The following is a 19,399-nucleotide window of genomic DNA, read 5'->3' as shown; positions in this document are numbered from 1 at the left end:
ACATGATAGCAATGTTCCAATATCTAAGGGGCTACTGCAAAGAAGAGGGGATCAACCTATTCTCCCAAGCACCTGAAGGCAGGACAAGAGGCAATGGATGGAAACTAATCAAGGAGAGAAGCAATCTAGAACTAAGGGAAATTTTCCTGACAATTAATCAGTAGAATGACTTGCTTTCAAAAGTTGTGGATGCTTCAACACTGGAGGTTTTTAAGAAAAGATTGGACAACCATTTGTCTGAAATGGTATAGGGTTTCCTGCTTGAGCCAGGGTGGGTGGGTGTTGAACTAGAAAACATCCAAGGTCCCTTCCAACTCTGCTATTCTGTTATTTGACAAATCAGTCTGGACAATTTTTGCTACTTCTCTACACAATGGATGTTCATTGTTATCCTTAAAGTAGAGTTTTCTCCTGTGCAAATTAAGCTTTTGGATTAAAAAAAAAAATCCCATTTGCAATTTAACAGATATTCTGTTTCAACAGGTAGCCTTTTCCATTTACTATACATAAAAATATTTTTTGCTTACTGGGAAGCTTCTTGGGTTTTAGTTAATTAGGTTTTCTTAAAGCTCCGTTTCACTGTCCTGCCAAGTTATATCATCTCAACTGACTATGTGCAACAAATAAAGATCACTATTATGATGTTATACAAACATGCAAAAATTGTTGAGAAAGCAATTCTAACATTATTTCCAAAAGAATGTTGCTTACCATGTATTGAGGATCAAAACAAAATACATCAGAAATAGAAGACACAGAAGAGAAATGCTAATATTAAAATGTTCATACTGAAATGCTCATGTCAAAAGCAAATTGTTCTTACCCCACTAAAACAGTACTTTTCAAAACACAGACGAGAAAGTCAAATATTTGGTCTGTTGGCAGCTATTACTTCAGCATTTTTCAAAAACAAATGTAAAAAGCCCGAGATAACCTTTATGTAATCTACTGGACTATTGTCAGTTCTACACCACTGAGTAACTTCATCTTCTCACCAGCACTAAATGCATATGTATGTGTGGGGCGGGGGGAGCAATTGTTTTGCTCTAAAACAGGAGTGAGCAAATGTGACCCTTTTACAACCTGTGGACTTCAACTCCCAGAATTCCTGAGACAACTTGGCTGTCTCAGGAATTCTGGGATTGAAGTCCACAGGTTGTAAAAGGGCCACATTTGCCCACCCCTGCTCTAAGGCAGTGTTTCTCAACCTTGATAGCTTGAAGATGGGTGGACTTCAACTCCCAGAATCCCCCAGCCAGCAGCAGTTGAAGTCCACCCATCTTCAAGCTTCTAAGGTTGAGAAACACTGCTCTAAGGCAAGAGAATTAAATATATCTACAATATACAACTATTTGCTAATCCCAAACTCTCTTAAATTCATGATGGAGTCTAACAAGTGATATGAACAGGAATATATGTGTATTTATTTATTTCTATCTTGCCTTTATTAGTTTTATAAACAATTCAAGGTGGTGAACATATCCAACACATCTTCCTTCTATTTTCCACACAACAACAACCCTATGAGGTAAGTTGGGTTGAGAGTGTGTGATTTGCCCAAGATCACCCAGCTGGCTTTCATGGCTAAAGAGAGAATAGAATTTACAATCTCCCAGATTCAAGCCTGATGCCTTGAAATACTAGTTCAAATTGGCTCATGTAGGGGGGGGAGAGAGTAGGTTAAACTATCTAACTATATCAAACAGAATCAGCCACCACTGGAATTCTTTGTTCAGGAGAAGCTGGGATCTTTAGAATAATGTTCTACCCTGATACGGGCCACTCCAATCAATATGAGATTTCATACGGAAATCACTCCTCTGCCCTCCCCTTCCCCCACCCCAACCCCATACCTTAGGAAGAATTTCCATCAAGATTTAAGTGCAGTATTCCTCACAAATACAATTTTAAAGTTAATTCACTTGAGTTTATAATTCAGGAAGATTTACAACAACGTCATTACTATGTAGATGAGTTTTACAATTATCTACCTCCTGAAGATCTTCTAGTCTCAGAAATCAATGTCAGGCAAGTAGCCCAGTGGTGAAATCCATTTTTTTTTAATACCAGTTCTGTGGGTGTGGCTTGGTGGGCGTGGCAGGGAAAGGATACTGCAAAATCTCCATTCCCACCCCACTCCAGGGGAAGGATATTGCAAAATCTCCATTCCCACCCCACTCTGGGGCCAGCCAGAGGTGGTATTAGCCAGTTCTCCAAACTACTCAAAATTTCCACTACCGGTTCTCCAGAATAGGAAAACTACATTATAGTAGTATTGGGTGGAACTGAAGCCAAAAATTAAATAGTCCACATGTGGGACTAAGGTTACAATTTCTACTGTCCTAGGCTTGAATGTAACAATTACCGGTATAATAATAATAATAATAATAATAATAATAATAATAATAATAATAATAAAAAAAAAAATCAGCAAGAAGGCCTCACATATTGAAATATGTAGCTAAAGAATTTAAAACTATTTTGTCTTTATTTTACCTTACAAAGTTGGTTTTATTTGGACATGGGAGCCGAAATCCAAACTTCCAATTTTTTGAAAGGAAATGTATACACAGATCCACCCTGAATGATTCAGTGAAAGATTTTGGGAGGATTGGAATTATGCAACAGCATCCTTGTAAAATTACTTCAGAGAGATACCATCTTACCTTCAGACCAAAATATGAGAACTTGATAATACATCAACTGAATGCCAACTTCAAAACACTAATAGTCCCGTTCATTCTAGCATATTAATCACATCAATCCAAAACCTTATCTGCAATTACTGCAGATTGCTGCAATTACTGTCAAAGAAGATCAAGAAGAAAAAAAGAATCAAGTTGAAAAATGATTTTTAACATAATTTCAAATAGTGAAATATGCTATTCCTAGTAGCCTTTTTCAACTTGAAAAGTGTTTGGTTTCAATTCTAATCTAACTTCAACTGGTTGACAATTATGAGAATTGCAAAGGGATGAAATTAGTTTTAAGCCAAAGAATGATATAAACTGTATTGGGAAAGGGTAACTTTTTGTTTCAGATGTTTTCTAAATTTTAATTTATACAGAGTGGCAGCCCTAGCCTCAAGAAATGTTCCATACAGAACTTTTGGATTAAGGGTTGAGTAAGGATATCGTGTAAGCACTTGCTTTTGATAATTTTCAAATTCTTCCATTATCTGCAGTGCTACCTGCAGTGTTAATTCACAGGCATTTTAATTCCGAATTCATTCCAAGCGCCAATACCTGTCTTGTATAGACTAAGAAGAAAACACTCCTAGGCATGTGAAGTAGTTTTTTCCCCATCAGAAAGTACTCTAACCCATCCCCCACCCCCCCACCCCATTACAGTAATGTTTCTTAGGTAAAAGGCATGATATATTCTGGGAGACTTGGTATAGGATCTAGTGCAGGGGTGTCAAACTCGTGCAGTCAGAGCGGTGTCATGTGACATATGAGGACTTTTTTTCCCCTTCGCTAAACCGGGCGGCGACGGAGCCAGCACATGACGCATTTGGCCCGTGGGCCGCAAGTGTGATATCCCTGGTCTAGTGCCTTGTGGGACCACCTGTCTCCCATAACATCAGGTGATTCAATTGTGAAGAGTTGGTGTACTCCAGGGGTGTCAAACTTGCATCATCACCCCAAGTTTGACACCCCTGGTGTACTCAGAGTTCCTTTGATTAAATACTGTCAACTTTCAGGACCCCACAAGGACGCCTTCTCTATAAGTAAGATTCCCCTCAAGAGTCGGATGACTCTTACTGGATAGCTCTTTCTTTTGCCCTGTTTAGAAGAGCAGTCAAAACCTGGCTCTTCACACAGGCCTTCAGCAAGGGGGAATGAGATTTCTTACTTCATCAAGCTTGCCATTGGTTTATTTACTGCATTTTATTGATATTGTAATGTGCTCGAGAGTCACCCCGCCTGCAAGTTTTATTAAATAAAATTTAATAAATAATAAATTTATTAAATTAAAAATTAAATTATTATTTAATAAACACTGTTTATTAAGCAAACAGTGACATAATGTTGTATGAATGTGTTACATTATTATGTAACACATTCATACACCATTATGCCACTGTTTGCTTAACTTCCCTTTCTTGAAAGTTATGTAATATGAAGTAATGACAGTTACCCTGGTTTACTGGTTCACCCTATGCCTGGGCTGTAAGGAGCCTTGGTGGACCAGCGGACTAAAGTGCTGTTAAGTAGCACTTAGCTGCCAGCTGCCTGCAATTACTGCAAGTTCAAATCTCACCAGGCTCAAGGTTGAGTCAGCCTTCCATCCTTCCGAGGTAGGTAAAATGAGGTCTCGGATTGTGGGGGGCAATAAACTGACTTTGTATAAAAAAAGAACACCGCTGGGGGGGGGGGCAAAAGCCCTACTAAGCAGGTATAGACAAAAAAAGTATGAAGGCTATTGTTTAACGCATTGTAAGCCTCCCTGAGTATTCGGAGAAGGGCGGCATATAAATCGAACCAACAAATAAATAAAGAGTTTACAGCTTCTCTTATCTCTCTGCTGCTAATTGTTCACAACTCATGTTCGGAACACAGACACGGCCCTGATTCACTTTGCGGCCAGGTACGTTGCGGGAATCCGATCACACTCCTCCTCACTTGATGCACTTTCGGAATATGCCACTGTTGCAAAGGACGCTGTCCCAGGTTTGGTGATTTGCCCTCTTTAGGGCCCAAGGTATTTCTAAGAGGCGCGATCAGCGACTCACTTAGACTTTCATCGTCCGATGAAAAGGGTGTAAGGAGGGCAGCGCTGGCCGCTCATCCAGACTATGTGCAAGGCAAAGTCCCTCCTCTTCTCTGCTCGCCCGCCTCACCTGTTCAGAGGGCAATTCCAGCGCGTGTTGCTGCTGCTGCTGCTGCTGCTGCTGTCTCACCGGTGTCCCGGACCGGCAGCTCCTGTTCAGGTGAACACGGAAGGCCCCTCGCAGGAACAAGCCCCGGCGCCCGCGCTGAGATACCCTGAGAGCCGACAAGGATGCCATTCCTCTTGCCTAAACTTGGTCGCTTTCCCCACAACCTCTCCAACACGGGCCAGAGGAGAAGTAGCCGGCTGGGGTCATGTGTGCCGAGAGGGAGGGATACCGCCGACCAATAGGGGTCGAGGAATCCGCTCGGCATGCCGGGATTTGTATTCCGCTCAGGCCTTCGCGGGAGTCGTTGCGTAATTTTCGAGTCGGGTTAGCGGTTTCTCAACTGGTATGAGTTTGCGCAATCCTCCCGAGTTTTATCTTTCAGGAACTCCAAGATAAGAGCGAAGAGCTGCAGGCTACCCTGGCTCTCGGACAACTTTTTCTAGCAGCAAGCCAAAGAAGAAGAAAAAGGAAAGAAAAAAAAAAGTGGGGGGGGGATGGGCGAGGGCGTTGTTCTTAGTTTTGGCAGAGCATGTTTTGTCAGCCTCCCCCTCCCCTTTCATGGAAATACCCCATTTATATATGGGGACCGATAACCGGGATTAAGTTTGTGAAGGTTCTTAATCCCCGAATGTCTCTTCTTCGGAAAGGCGAGGGAGGGTAGCGTTAGCCAAGCAATCTTGCCACCGCCAGTATCGCGCAAGTTAAAACACCAGTCCTTCCGTGGCACTGTCCCGTTTGGATCCAAGATTCCTGTGAGCTGGTGGTGCTAGCGTGAGGTCAAACGTCTTCGGAGCAGAGCCAACAGCGTGTATTATACTCGCTTCTGGGCCGCTTGCGGGTGAGACCAGCGTAGGTTGGGAATAAAGGAGCGAGAGAGCCCGGGGAACGGAGGTGAGGCAGTTAACTCTGACTTTGGTCCAGTCCCTTTCAGCCCAATTCACCTCACAAGGTTGTGATTGTGGGGAAAAGAGGAGGAAGGAGAATGGAATGGAATGGAATGAAGAGAAAAAAGGAGAGGAGAAGAGAAAATAGAATAGAACAACTTCATTGTCACTTTGAATGTACACTAATAGGCATACATTAAAAATGAAATTGAAATTTCCTTGCATACAGCTCTCAAAGGTCACCAACTCCAATATAACTACATAACCATGACAGAATAAACACGAAAGTATGCATATACCCCCATATATGACACAGAGTGTTAGATATATTCATCGCTTTGAATTGTTTATACAAATAAAGGGAGGATATAAAATCTAATAAAGGAGAATATTTGTAGCTCAGGATTGAAATGAGAGCTCCTTGGTGCTCTCTGAGCTTGGTTGTTTCATTACCCTAACTAGGTAACAACATCAGTGCTTGTAAGAGTGGGGCTTGCTCTCAGTTTATATTCTAGGATATAAAACACACATATAAATACGTATTCTTTCCCCCTCTCTTCCACTACTATCACCAGAGAGTGTTCTGCAGTACTGCAGGGCAAATCTAAAGAAATCATTCTTATTCTGCGATAATAAGAATTCTGTCGGACAAGTGACAAGTCTCCCCAGCTTGCTGTACCTCCAGTCTTTCCTGATGGCTGAGAATGGGGAGAGCTTGTACTTCCACAGATTTGGATAAAATGAGAGCATTGGCTTTTTTAGTGACTAATTGCCACTAATTGCTTACACTTGTAATTCCTTAACGAAAAGGGATGTGTGTGTGTGGGGGGGGGGTTAATAAAAAACAAACGAGTTTGGGGAGGTGTTTGTATTGTTAAGTGTATTGAACAATTGAAAATTATTGAAAATTATTGGTGTCGGTAAAGAAGAGACGGAAGTAGGATCAACTTTGGCTGAAGCGAATGTTTAACCGTTTCTGCAGAGGAAAGGACAGTGATGGGAATTAAGTAAAAATAATGTTTATACATCAGCTTATTTTTTCCTAAACTTAAGAGATTTGCTCTCTTAAATTGAGCACTAAAGCAGCATTTTTCTTAAGTTCTTATTTAGAATCAATCTCTCTGGAAGCACTGGTAGTGTTTGCTATCCATTGCCTGGCCCTTCTGGATTTACTATCATATTATCAAACCAGAAAAGGAAAACATAAAGGAATTTCCTCTCCTTGAGAGTGTAGGAAGTTAGCACCCACCCCTTTCCTGGAAGAGTGAAATATTTTAGGAAATATGAAAAAGGCAGAATATTATATTTCCCTGGATGAGAAATATGAGAAGCATATTTTACAGACAAAGCAGCTCCCACCTTCCTGCCCCCCACTCTTTGTCAATGGGCCATTAAGGCCTGGGCCAGTCTATTCTACATAACAAAGATCTGCCTCCTTCAGGCAGAGCCATAGTAGGAATTGCCAAAGATAGGATTAGCCCTCTACACAATAGCAGCAGAAACTCACCACATGTGACCTGGGAAGCACATGTGACCATCAGCCAGCAAGGCCCCCACCCCCTGGGAGTCTGACAACCAATCAGGATACTCTTTTGGGGCCCCAAGAAATGCAGAGCCAGAGAGAGCATAAAAATCCGAGGATTTACTGTATCTCCCCTTTTTCTGTTCAGGAACTCAAGCCATGTGATCCTGTCCACCATTAAACCATCTTTCCAAGCAGTCTCCATGTTTCCAGTGTCTGTTTCCCCACTTGGAGCAGAACCCAGAAGGATGTTTCTTCCAACAAGAGGAAAGAAACACACACATACACCTCTCACTAAAATCATGATGCTCTTGTTCTAGAAAGGCTCACCTATATTCTTGGTGTCTTTCTGCACAATAAATATGATGTGATTCATTGACTTTTATCCATGCAATTTGTTTTCTCCACCATATTTTGAGAGTAATTTCCAAATGGTGTTGCAGTTTCCTGTGCACACAACTGTGTGCTGATAATAAACAATTGGTATTCTGCAGTGTAATTCTGTTGACTATTTATTCTTTTACACTTGATTAGATGTAAAAAAAAAGGCTGCAACCTAAGGAAGATTTCTTTCTTTTCCAGGTGTTGATGCTCAAAGATATTTGTTGAGCAGATGTAAAAGGGATTTAAAATACATGCTTTATGAAGTAAGAAGTAAAAAGATTCATGTTTCAGCAGAACAGGTTTACCCTGAGTATCACAAAAAGCATGGCAAAACCAGTTAGTCAAGGACATAAAACTGGAAATAGTGCAAAGAAATTGATATAGAGGTAGTCCTCAACATACAACAGTTCATTTAGTGACTGTTCAAAGTTACAACAGCTCTGAAAAAAGTGACTGATGACCATTTTTCACACTTCCGACCTTTGTAGAAGCCCCACAATCATGTGATCAAAATTCAGATGCTTGACAATTGCTTCATACTTTCGTATCCCAAGGCCATTTGATTACCTTTTGCAACTTTTTGACAAGTAAAATCAATGGGGAAACTAGATTCACTTAACAACCAGGTTACTAATTTATCAACTCCAATGATTCACTTAACTGTGGCATGAAAAGTCGTAAAATGGGGCAAAACTCACTTAACAAATGTCTCGCTTAGCAACAGAAATTTTGAGCTCAATTGTGGTCGCAAGTCGAGGACTACCTGTAATTTGATATAATGTAAGACCCAATCTGGTTATTCATTGCTTACTATTCAGATAGCATTGGATTCAATTTGTAAACTCTAATTTTGGATAGTATTGTGTTTTAATGGTCTGATGAACTATTGTGGACTATTATGAGAGGTTTGTACAAATGTCAATTAAATATTCAGGCACACTGGGATCATAGCAAGTAATGCTGCTATAATTGCTAACATACTTTTTAATAAAATGTTACTTAATGTTAGCAAGCAGTTGAAACTGTCCCCGGTAGGAAGGTTACAAAACCAACAGCAGAGCTGTTAGCAGCCATTCACCACTTTTTACAGCAATCGCAGAATGCCTTTTTTTAATTTTGCAACCATGCATGAAAGTAGAATTATGGTGGCACACCATGTTGCTCAAAGTGATATCCAGTGGCAGGAGCAACATGAGTCAGGTTGGAAAAATAGCAACAAGCAACAATGGCCATGGTATAAATCACTTGTCTACAAATGTGGGAAATATGATCCGTGGAAAAGCCAGTATCCTAAATTAGACCAAGTGTCAAGTGGCTCTGCTATATAATAAAGTCAACAGATTCAGTGCTAATATATGAAGCTGCCATTGGAATAGCATGCTCAGCTTCAGAATTAGCTTGTCTTTCCACTTTTACCTTCACATTAGTTCTGACTTGGGAATCCTTTCCCCTTCAGTCTTTAATTTCTTAAGATTCTAAATCTTATACTGCTTTAGAGGTTGCTATCACTTTGAATCCTTTCTGGATGATATTGCAGCTGATCTGACTTGGATAAGCAGCAAAATGTTTCAAGCCAAAATAGAAAAGAAGGCCAGTTGCCATTACTCAACTTCCAGACAATTTTATCTGGATATCTGAGGATCGTCATTGATAAACCTCCCAATTTTTCTTTGACCAATGCTCACTATATTGCAATGAGAATGTACGAACTCAGTTCTGGGAAACTCAGGAACTGCTTATTATCATAATTCATCTTATTCTTTTCTTAGGGAGACTGACTGACTTGTTAATCTTTTGGAAAGAGACCTATTTTGCAAGCTGAATTTCACTTGATTGTATACTTGAAGGGGTCTTTTTAGATGCTTACAATAATAATGAACACAATCTTGCCCTAGCCACATTGTAACTGGCTTCTGATCTATCCAACTGTCATTTCTTCATGAATGAAAGCAATGTCATTTCTTCATCTGCCTCTTATCCCCTTTTGCAGTGTGTGCTTGAAAAGCTATGGAGACCTCTATTTATAATTGTGAGACCACATTATCCACAGGACTGATAGACACATCCAAAGACGGGAGCCCTACTTAACTGGATTTTCACTGGATCCCTCAAATAAAACAGACAGAAGAAATTTGATCCATTATTCTGTTCCTCAATGAACAATGAATAAAGCATAGTGGTTCTTGCATCAAGTCTCTCCAATACGCCAGTTCTCAATTCTGTCAAGAATCCAGATTGTACACGTACACACACACACACACACAGAGAGAGAGAGAGAGAGAGAGAGAGAGGGAGGGAGGGAGGGAGGGAGAGAGAGAGAGAGTCTCTGGTTGGTGGTCTGATGCAAGGTCTTGTTGCATTGTTGACCCAATTTTTCCTGTTCCAAATCCAACCATTCTGCCTAGGTTTTTGGCAGAAGCTACTCTATTTACTGTAGTAGATTTGCTTTTTTTTTCCCTCTGCCCTAGTTCATGATGACTGTCAATGTTTGTTTCCTTTCAGTTGTAAAGGTACTCGGTATACTTTCACATGTCCTGTCAGGAATATTGCAAAACTTTGTGGGACATTGCTATTTTCCGTTGCTTGTGCCTCTGTGTTGTTATAACATGTAGATGATTTTTGGTGACCTCTCTAGTTTTCACCTCCTGTCAAAAAAATGCAGTACCTCTTCTCTCTTTTCGGCTGCGATGGCCTCCTGCAAGCCTCTGCCAGCGAAAATGGAACTCAGGAGGGCAGTGTGCAGAGCTCTGTTTTCTCTGGCAGAGGCACCAAGGGCCAGTCCGCTGTTTCCAGGGTGTCCCCGTGGACAGATCCAAGCACGTGGTGGGCCGGATCTGGCCCCCGGGCCCTGAGTTTGACACCCCTGCACTAGCTTATAGTCCTGCGCTGAGTCTTTGTAATTACAAGTTTATGTTCACTTCTTTTTGCCATGAACATAACAGAGTAGTGGCAGGTATGTTCACCCAGTCTAATGAGTTATTTTTCTTATAAATTCAGACTTGTTGCTCATATGTACAATTTAACAGTGCTGTTACTGCCCAATACTGATTTTGAATTTTAAGTAAAACAGCTCTGTTTTCGTGACTTCTGATGGCAAGAGTGTTGCAGATTATGTCCTTAGATCCCTTTTATAGTTCTGGAAGCAGACCTGCTGTCTGGGACCTCAGCCCAGATTGCTAAGAACTATGTCCCTTTTTTTTTTATGCCTGCCAGAATGCTAATATTTGCCTTGACTTTAGATACACCTTTGGTGCCATCCAACATTACATTTTCATTTGAAAATAAAGAAAGTATTTGACTTCTTCTAGTTCCCTAACGATTCCCCTTGGTTTTTTATTTTATTTATTATTTATTTATTTATTTATTTATTTATTTATTTATTTATTTATTTATTTATTTATTTATTTATTTATAACATGTATTGGCTGTCCATCTTACTACAGGGTGCCTTATGGTCAAATTTAATTGATTCTCTTTTACTTTGGAAAGTAGTAGTTTTTATTAAAGCATTCTTTCCTCTCAAGAAATGATTTAGCAGACTCTTCTACATGGTCTACCAATCTCAGTGCTCCCAAAATTTCTTTACAGGCCTTTTTGCTGGCTCCTTTGTCTTTTCAGGATTTTATTTTAATGCATTCAGAAGTCCTTCCAGAAGAGCAGAAGCTTTGGTCTTCTTAAGGATGCATCACTGATAATGATAGATTGTGGAAAGTTCTGGATAGCCAATCAGCAACTTCAAAGTTCATTGCCTGTTCTTGCTAGTCTCACACCTTGAACAGGCCTAGAAAAGTCCTGTTCTGACCCAGCTCCCCAAACATGACAAACCTTCTATAGTTGAAGCAATTATTCCTTTATTAGGAGCACCAGGAGCCCCGGCAAAAAGTTTCTCTTTCACCGCAGGCTACAAGTCTGTCCAACAGGGAGATGAATGTCTGCCACATCTATTAATCTCCGCCCCCTGCCTTTTATCCCCAGAGCCAGGGTGGGCCTTCGCTAGCAGTAGTGGCTCTTCCTTCCCAAGGATTGGCCCACAAATTTCCACTGCTCTCCCCTCCTCTGCTTTCTATGCATCCACGTGTCAGGCACCTGACCCAGCTGTTCCCCCCCTCTCTCTCTCCCTCCCTCCCTCCCTCCCTGCTGGAAGGGACAGTGGCTGATAAGCCACAACAGCTCAAAGAACAGATGGTAGTTGTGGCTAGGAGAGCCTTTGCATATCTTCATGTGGTGCACAATTGCACCCATTCCTGGACTGAGAATCTCTGCTCATTGTTACTACCGTGTTTTCCCGAAAATAAGACCCTGTCTTATATTTTTTTGAACCCTGAAATAAGCTCTTGGCCTTATTGCCATGCGCTCCAAAGCCCGATTGGGCTTATTATCAGGGGATGTCTTATTTTGGGGAAAACAGAGTAATAGCCTAATCACTTCCAAAGTGGGCTTCTGTAATTTACTCTACATAGTACTGCTCTTGAACAGTATCCAGAAGTTTCAACTGGTACAGAATGTGTGGGTGCAAGCAGTTATGCATGACCCTAGAATGGCATGCATAACTCTGCTTCATTAGCATCCAGTTTGCTTCTAGGTCCTATTTAAGGTACTGGTTTTGAACTTTGAAGTCCTTCATGGCATGGGAGCAAGTTATTTGAGGGACTGTCTCTTCTCTCTGCATATCTAGCAGAGAGGTATGTTGTTGCCTCTTGGTGGGACATAAAATTACATCTGGTGGGACTCAAAAGAGGGATCTTTTCTGTCGTGGCATCTAGCCTGTAGCACATCATCCCTCCCAAGGTGAGACCCGCCCCTTCTCGGCCATCCTTCCAGAAATCCCTCAAAACCTGATGGTGTCAACAGACTTGGAGGCCTCAAGGGAGTGGGGATCTACTGAAATATCTCCACTGTTTGTAATATCCAATGCTTTCACCTATTTTTTTTAAATAATATAACTTTTTATTAATAATACCAGATTGTAACAGGCAACAATGAATTTTTTTTTTAATTTTCAGTCAATTTCCTTCAAATGATTCATCCTATTACAGCACTTCTTATCCTTACTGAGATATTTATACCTCACCCCTTGATCTAGGAAGACCGTTAGGGTAATAAATGTTTTTTTAAAGGAATAAAAGTACTAAATTCTAAAAACGATAGCAGAATTTTAAAATATTAAAAAAATGAGGGAAGCCTAAAAACAGCAGTATTTTTTCTGAGGTTCATTTGAAATATTTTTAGAATAAAACCAAATTATTTTGGTTGGATATTAACCATTATTCATGATGTGAGTATATCACTTGCTACAAGAGGTTTTTAGCGATCTTTCATCTTTATTGTTATGGGGTGTCTTCTGCAAGAAACTAAATACGGCTAGTTCATTTTGTCTTAACTGAATGTCAAAGGCTCATAATATTGAAAGATTCTTTATTCTAGTCAAATAATTTATCAAAAATATGCCATTCCTCAGAAAATACTAATATGTGATACATGGAGAGGAGAGGAGAGGAGAGGAGAGGAGAGGAGAGGAGAGGAAAGGAAAGGAAAGGAAAGGAAAGGAAAGGAAAGGAAAGAAGGAAGTCTGATTTACTGTTTTTTAATTTTGTTTCTTTTCAACTTTTGGGATTGCTTGGACATTCAGAAAATCAGGCTCATTTTTCTTTTCAAGATTCCTTTGGAGATTTAATTCTTCAGTGCTAGGGAAAAAAAAACCCTCTCTTGTCTCTTTTCTAGTTTAGTTGAATGATCAAATGTCTTTATCAGTACATTAGTGATAAATTTGACAGGAATACCCAATGTTTGCTAATTTCCCAATCATGTGACTGAGTTATGAAAGGACAGTGAGGTTTTTTATATGCTGTGGTGTTTCAGGGGAAAAAACAACTGAAGTAATACATGATGTTTATTAACTGTCATTTATTAACTGTAGTTTCCTGTGGCCTGCATACCTGGCTTCCTTCACATTAAATAAAACAAGTAAGGTCTTTAAATCTAGCAGATTTAGAAGGGACAGGCAAAGGGAGAGTGTGTTCAAAGTCCTCTGTGGTTATAGGAATATAATAAGCGATGGCCATGACAGAAACTGTGGTATGAAAAATGTTTCCAAATGTCCCTCCTCTCCCTGCTCCACTTCTCTTTTTGCATATGGGTAGGAGACTCTCCTCTTGTTTTCATACTTTTGCTTCATTGTTTATACATTCTACTGAGAACACATGCGAGAGAGAGAGAGAGAGATACATATATACACACATATATACATATATATATTTATATACATATACATACATACATACATACATACATACATACATACATACATACATATATATATAATTATTCTTTTGAGATCAGAGAGATTCTCCCCACCCTCAGCTTTTTAGTGCTTAATCCCTATGTCAAATTGTTCCGTTGCTTTCTTAGATAGACTGCAATTATGTCAGAGGTTTATGTCAGCTTAACCTTGATCATTTTCTTCAGTGCTGCAACCCATTCAAAGAGGTTCTCTTTATTATTTTCAGCTCAATGGAGGGTTGAAAGAATTTCTGTAAATAGGTTGATGGACCCAGTTTGTCCATCAACAGGATAAATCTCTGGAAACTGAGAAAAATGGGACCAGTTTGTTTGGGCAAAACTGGCAAAGAAAGACTGCATTTGAAAGTGGGATGGGGTAGGTTTGGGATTGCAAAGAAAAGAAAACCTGAAAAAAATCCATAGCATGCATTGCTCCATTGTAGTCCCTGCGCCATCCTTTCTTCCCTCTCCTATGAACTGATATTAGCTCGCCCAGTGGTTCTTAATGCACACAGATACATGAGAGGAAAGCAGAAAGACATGTGGACAAATACACAACATGTTATTTTATTACCAAGAAGAAAATATATGGATCCCTGCTGGTGGTGGAGTTAGAAATTATTCCAGAAGCCATGCTCTTTATCCTTCCCCTCACATGTTTACTTACAGCATACAATAAGGGTTTCTATATTTCCCCTTTGCTGTTTGGCACCTTCATTCCATAGAAACACTTTTCTGATTTTTAGACTTCTCTGCTTCTACCACTTGGGACACTTTATAGCAATGGTATCCTCAAATTTTCACTGCATTCATCAAAATATTGAAAGCAATACTGCAGGATCATACAAATCTACCCCATTGGAGTCTATGTACAGAATAGACATAGAAAAAGATAGAGCTTGCATTATTTTATTTTTATTTTATTTTATTTTTAAATTTATATACCTCCCTTCTCCCTGAGGACTCAGGGCGGTGTACAGCCAGAATTAAAAAACATGAAATACAAATATTAAAAACAATTAATATATATAAAAATTTGGCCCAAAATTAAAAATACAAACCAATTAAAACATTTAAAATTTCTTCTTAAGCCAGCCTGGCTTGCTGGAAAAAGTGGGTTTTAAGGGCACGGCGGAAGGCACTAAGGTCTTGGATTCTCCTTATCTCTGGGCAACTGATTCCAGAGGGTAGGTGCCCCCACAGAGAAGGCCCTCCCACTGGGAGTCACCAGCCTACATTGATTGGCTGATGGCACCCTGAGGAGGCCCTCTCTGTGGGAGCGCACAGGACGATGGGAGGTCGTTGGTAGCAGCAGGCGGTCTCGAAGATAGCTAGGCCCGATGCCATGAAGCGCTTTAAAGGTGATAACCAACACCTTGAAGCGCACCCGGAAGACCACTGGGAGCCAGTGCAGCTCGCGCAGGAGCGGTGTTACATGGTAGCGCCAAGCTGCTCCCATCACTACCCACGCTGCTGCATTCTGGACCAGTTGGAGTCTCTGGGTGCTCTTCAAGGGGAATGAAGAGAGCGTTGCAGTAGTCAAGGCGAGAGGTGACGAGGGCATGAGTGACTGTGCACAGGGAATCCCGATCAAGAAAGGGCCGCAACTGGCGAATCAGGCGAACCTGACAAAAGGTCCCCCTAGTTACAGCTGTCAGATGTTCCTCCAAGGACAACCTGACTGGAACGGATCCGGCAATATTGGCCAACTACCGTCCTGTCTCCAACCTTCGCTTCATGGCGAAGGTTGTTGAGAGTGTGGTTGCGCGACAGTTCCCACAATTCCTGGAGGAAACATCTTATCTAGATCCATTCCAGTCGGGTTTCAGGTCTGGGCACAGCACGGAAACGACATTGGTCGCGTTGGTTGATGATCTCTGGAGGGCTCGGGACAGGGGTTGCTCCTCTGTTCTGGTCCTGTTAGATCTCTCAGCGGCTTTTGATACCATCGACCATGGTATCATGCTGCACCGGCTGGAAGATTTGGGGGTGGGAGGCACCGTGTTATGGTGGTTCTCCTCCTTTCTCTCCGACCGGTCGCAGTTGGTGTTGGCAGGGGGGCAGAGGTCGACCTCGAGGCCTCTTATCTGTGGAGTGCCGCAGGGATCGGTCCTCTCGCCCCTTCTGTTCAACATTTATGTAAAGCCGCTGGGCGAGATCATCCGTGGCTTCAGGGTGAGATACCACCAGTACGCTGATGACACCCAGCTGTACATCTCCACCCCAGGCCACCCCAATGATGCCCTTGAAGTGATGTCCCAGTGCCTGGAGGCTGTGCGGATCTGGATGGGGAGGAACAGGCTCAAGCTCAACCCTTCCAAGACTGAGTGGCTGTGGCTCCCGGCATCCCGATATAGTCAGTTGACTCCATCACTGACTATTGGGGGAGAGTCTTTGGCCCCCACAGAAGGGGCTCGCAATCTGGGAGTCCTCCTGGATAGGCAGCTGTCCTTGGAGGAACATCTGACAGCTGTAACCAGGGGGACCTTTTGTCAGGTTCGCCTGATTCACCAGTTGCGGCCCTTTCTTGATCGGGATTCCCTGTGCACAGTCACTCATGCCCTCGTCACCTCTCGCCTTGACTACTGCAACGCTCTCTACATGGGGCTCCCCTTGAAGAGCACCCGGAGGCTCCAACTGGTCCAGAATGCAGCAGCGCGGGTAGTGATGGGAGCAGCATGGCGCTCCCATGTAACACCCCTCCTGCGCGAGCTGCACTGGCTCCCAGTGGTCTTCCGGGTGTGCTTCAAGGTGCTGGTTATCACCTTTAAAGCGCTCCATGGCATCGGGCCTAGCTATCTTCGAGACCGCCTGCTGCTACCAACGACCTCCCATCATCCCGTGCGCTCCCACAGAGAGGGCCTCCTCAGGGTGCCATCAGCCAATCAATGCAGGCTGGTGACCCCCAATGGGAGGGCCTTCTCTGTGGGGGCACCTACCCTCTAGAATCAGTTGCCCCCAGAGATAAGGAGAATCCAAGACCTTAGCGCCTTCCGCCGTGCCCTTAAAACCCACTTTTTCCAGCAAGCCGGGCTGGCTTAAGAAGAAATTTTAAATGTTTTAATTGGTTTGTATTTTTAATTTTGGGCCAAATTTATATATATATTAATTGTTTTTAATATTTGTATTCCATGTTTTTTAATTTTGGCTGTACACCGCCCTGAGTCCTCAGGGAGAAGGGCGGTATATAAATTTAAAATAAAATAAAATAAATAAAAATCTGATATGCAAATTTTTATATGTAAATCCTTTTTTGACATGGCTTCAAATAAATAAAACCTTCACAACAATTTTGGGAAGAATAGCCACAGGAAATCTACAGATATAATTTTCTTTCATGTGCTCAAATACAATTATTGTTCTTAGTGCATAAAACAAGCAAAAAGCTGCATGACAGCTAGATGGAGTCATTGACCTGTAAATCGCAACAAAGCTTTCATTCCTGTTTCTCCAATGCAAAAGAATTCATGGGATTTTAGGTATGCTTGAAATAGCATTTAATTACTCTGTTAATTATATATTAACATTTTATATACATTTGTCAAGGCTTTCTAGAAATATCATTACGAGGGAGGGAGAGGGAGAGAGGGAGAGTAGAGGGAGATAGAGGAACTAAAAACCCAAAGTGATGTATAAAGGGTTTTCTCTGTCCCTCAGGATGTTTTGGTTGTTTAAAGGTATAATGAACAGTTACATCTTCACAGAGACTTTGTGGCATGAGATGAACCTGAGAGTAATCCAAAAACACATAGACCTTGCATACAGTGACACCTTCAGAGCACATAGTGTGAGGAGGCTTTGGAAGCAAGGTCACTTTGATAACATGGTCAAAGTGGTGCAGAATGTCCATGTCTTGAATGTCCACTATTTTGCTCACATGCTTTATCTAATTGTCTCAGATGGTGGAAAGGATTACCAAAAAACTAGGCATTGCTGGTAATGTGGACCACCTAGTAGTAATTATTCAAAACTACAAAGCAAGAAAAATGACAAATTGCTGTGGGAGAAACTGGTGATGGCCTCTCACAGGACTGACAGTTTTGGGAAGGACAGATGGAAAGTTTTGCTTTAGCCAGTTTCCCAGGTCTGGAAACTGCAATACTGAAATGGTTGAGTGGGAATATCAGAATGCTGTTAGAAGAGAAGCTACACATGTTAGCTAGCAAGTGACCCTCATCCAAAGGGAACATTATATGGGAGAAACACTCCCTGAAACCATAGTTAGATGGTCAGACTATCCAAGAGATTTACAATTGGCAACAGACAATGGTGAAATGGGAGGCCCTACTGTCACTAGTTGGGCTGGCAAACTCCTCATTTTTCAGAGGAAGACAGAGTGACATTCCTAGTTTGATGGACAATGAAGAATTGCCAGCACTGGCGTGAGGAAAATATCAGTATCCATTGATTCTCCTCACTCCTCTGCAGCCTAATGTCAGATGTAGCATGATCTGATTGTGGCTGCTTGTTGTGTCTACCAACCAGCATTCCAAGAGAGATGCTATTCAGCAGATCAAATAATGTAGTAACATTCTAAGTTGTCGGAAATCAGCCTCTCTCGTCAGGTTTACTCTGCTGCTGTCTTTGGAAACAGAACTAAAATGCAAATACTAGGCCTTTGCCACAACATTTGCAGCTTCTGAGAATGTTGGCTTGTTTTGAAGCAGGAAAGCAAGGGCTGTTCCTTATCCCCCTATGCCAGCTGCATCACACACACACACACACACTTTTTGCATTCAGTTGTTTGTCTTTCTCCTCACATATCAGTCCCCTTGCCAGCCTGCCTTCTGTGCCAGTCTGAGAGTTCTGCAAGAACCTGATCCAGCCAGCCAGCTGGCCTCTGTCTTGGTGCCAGTTCTGTGCCATGATGACCCAGCTGAGTCTGTTGACCACATTTTCCACTTATTACTTCTGCTCTATCTCCTCTACTAGAGCTTGTCTCTTCTACTAAAAGCAGTTACTCTAGTCCTGCTTATCAGCAGATCTGGCACTCTCTTCAAGCTGGTTAGGGCCCTGCCAGCAAGTCATATCCTGGGATTTTACCTCATTCTGAGGCCTGTTATGGGACATCCTTCTGCAATATCCTTATATAGGAGTTTGCTTGCAACGTCTAAAAAAGGCATGCTATGACTGACAATGAGGAAAGTAAATACTCATAGGGCAGAAAAGTATTGATTCTTCTACTTCAGTTTTTGTTGCTCAACAGGTCTGGGATAAGATGATGGGATTTGGATGAGGCAAAGCCAGTAAACATGCTATTGTATCTCCAACCCTGAATAGTAATTACCTGGCTTCTGTTTATTTTGACCATACTTTGTTGAAGAAGCCATAGGAAATTAGTGCACATATAAGAGCAAATATTTTGGTGATTGGGAGTGAAGGACCGCAGTATATGGGATAATATCATAAACAGGGCCTTGATTTTCTATAAACTCTTTCCCCTCTAAA

The sequence above is a fragment of the Pituophis catenifer genome, unplaced genomic scaffold (assembly GCF_029215685.1).
Source record: "Pituophis catenifer annectens isolate HBS135680 unplaced genomic scaffold, rPitCat1.0.hap2 SCAF_1, whole genome shotgun sequence".
Lineage (NCBI taxonomy): Eukaryota > Metazoa > Chordata > Lepidosauria > Squamata > Colubridae > Pituophis > Pituophis catenifer.
This window is presented reverse-complemented; position numbering follows the sequence as displayed.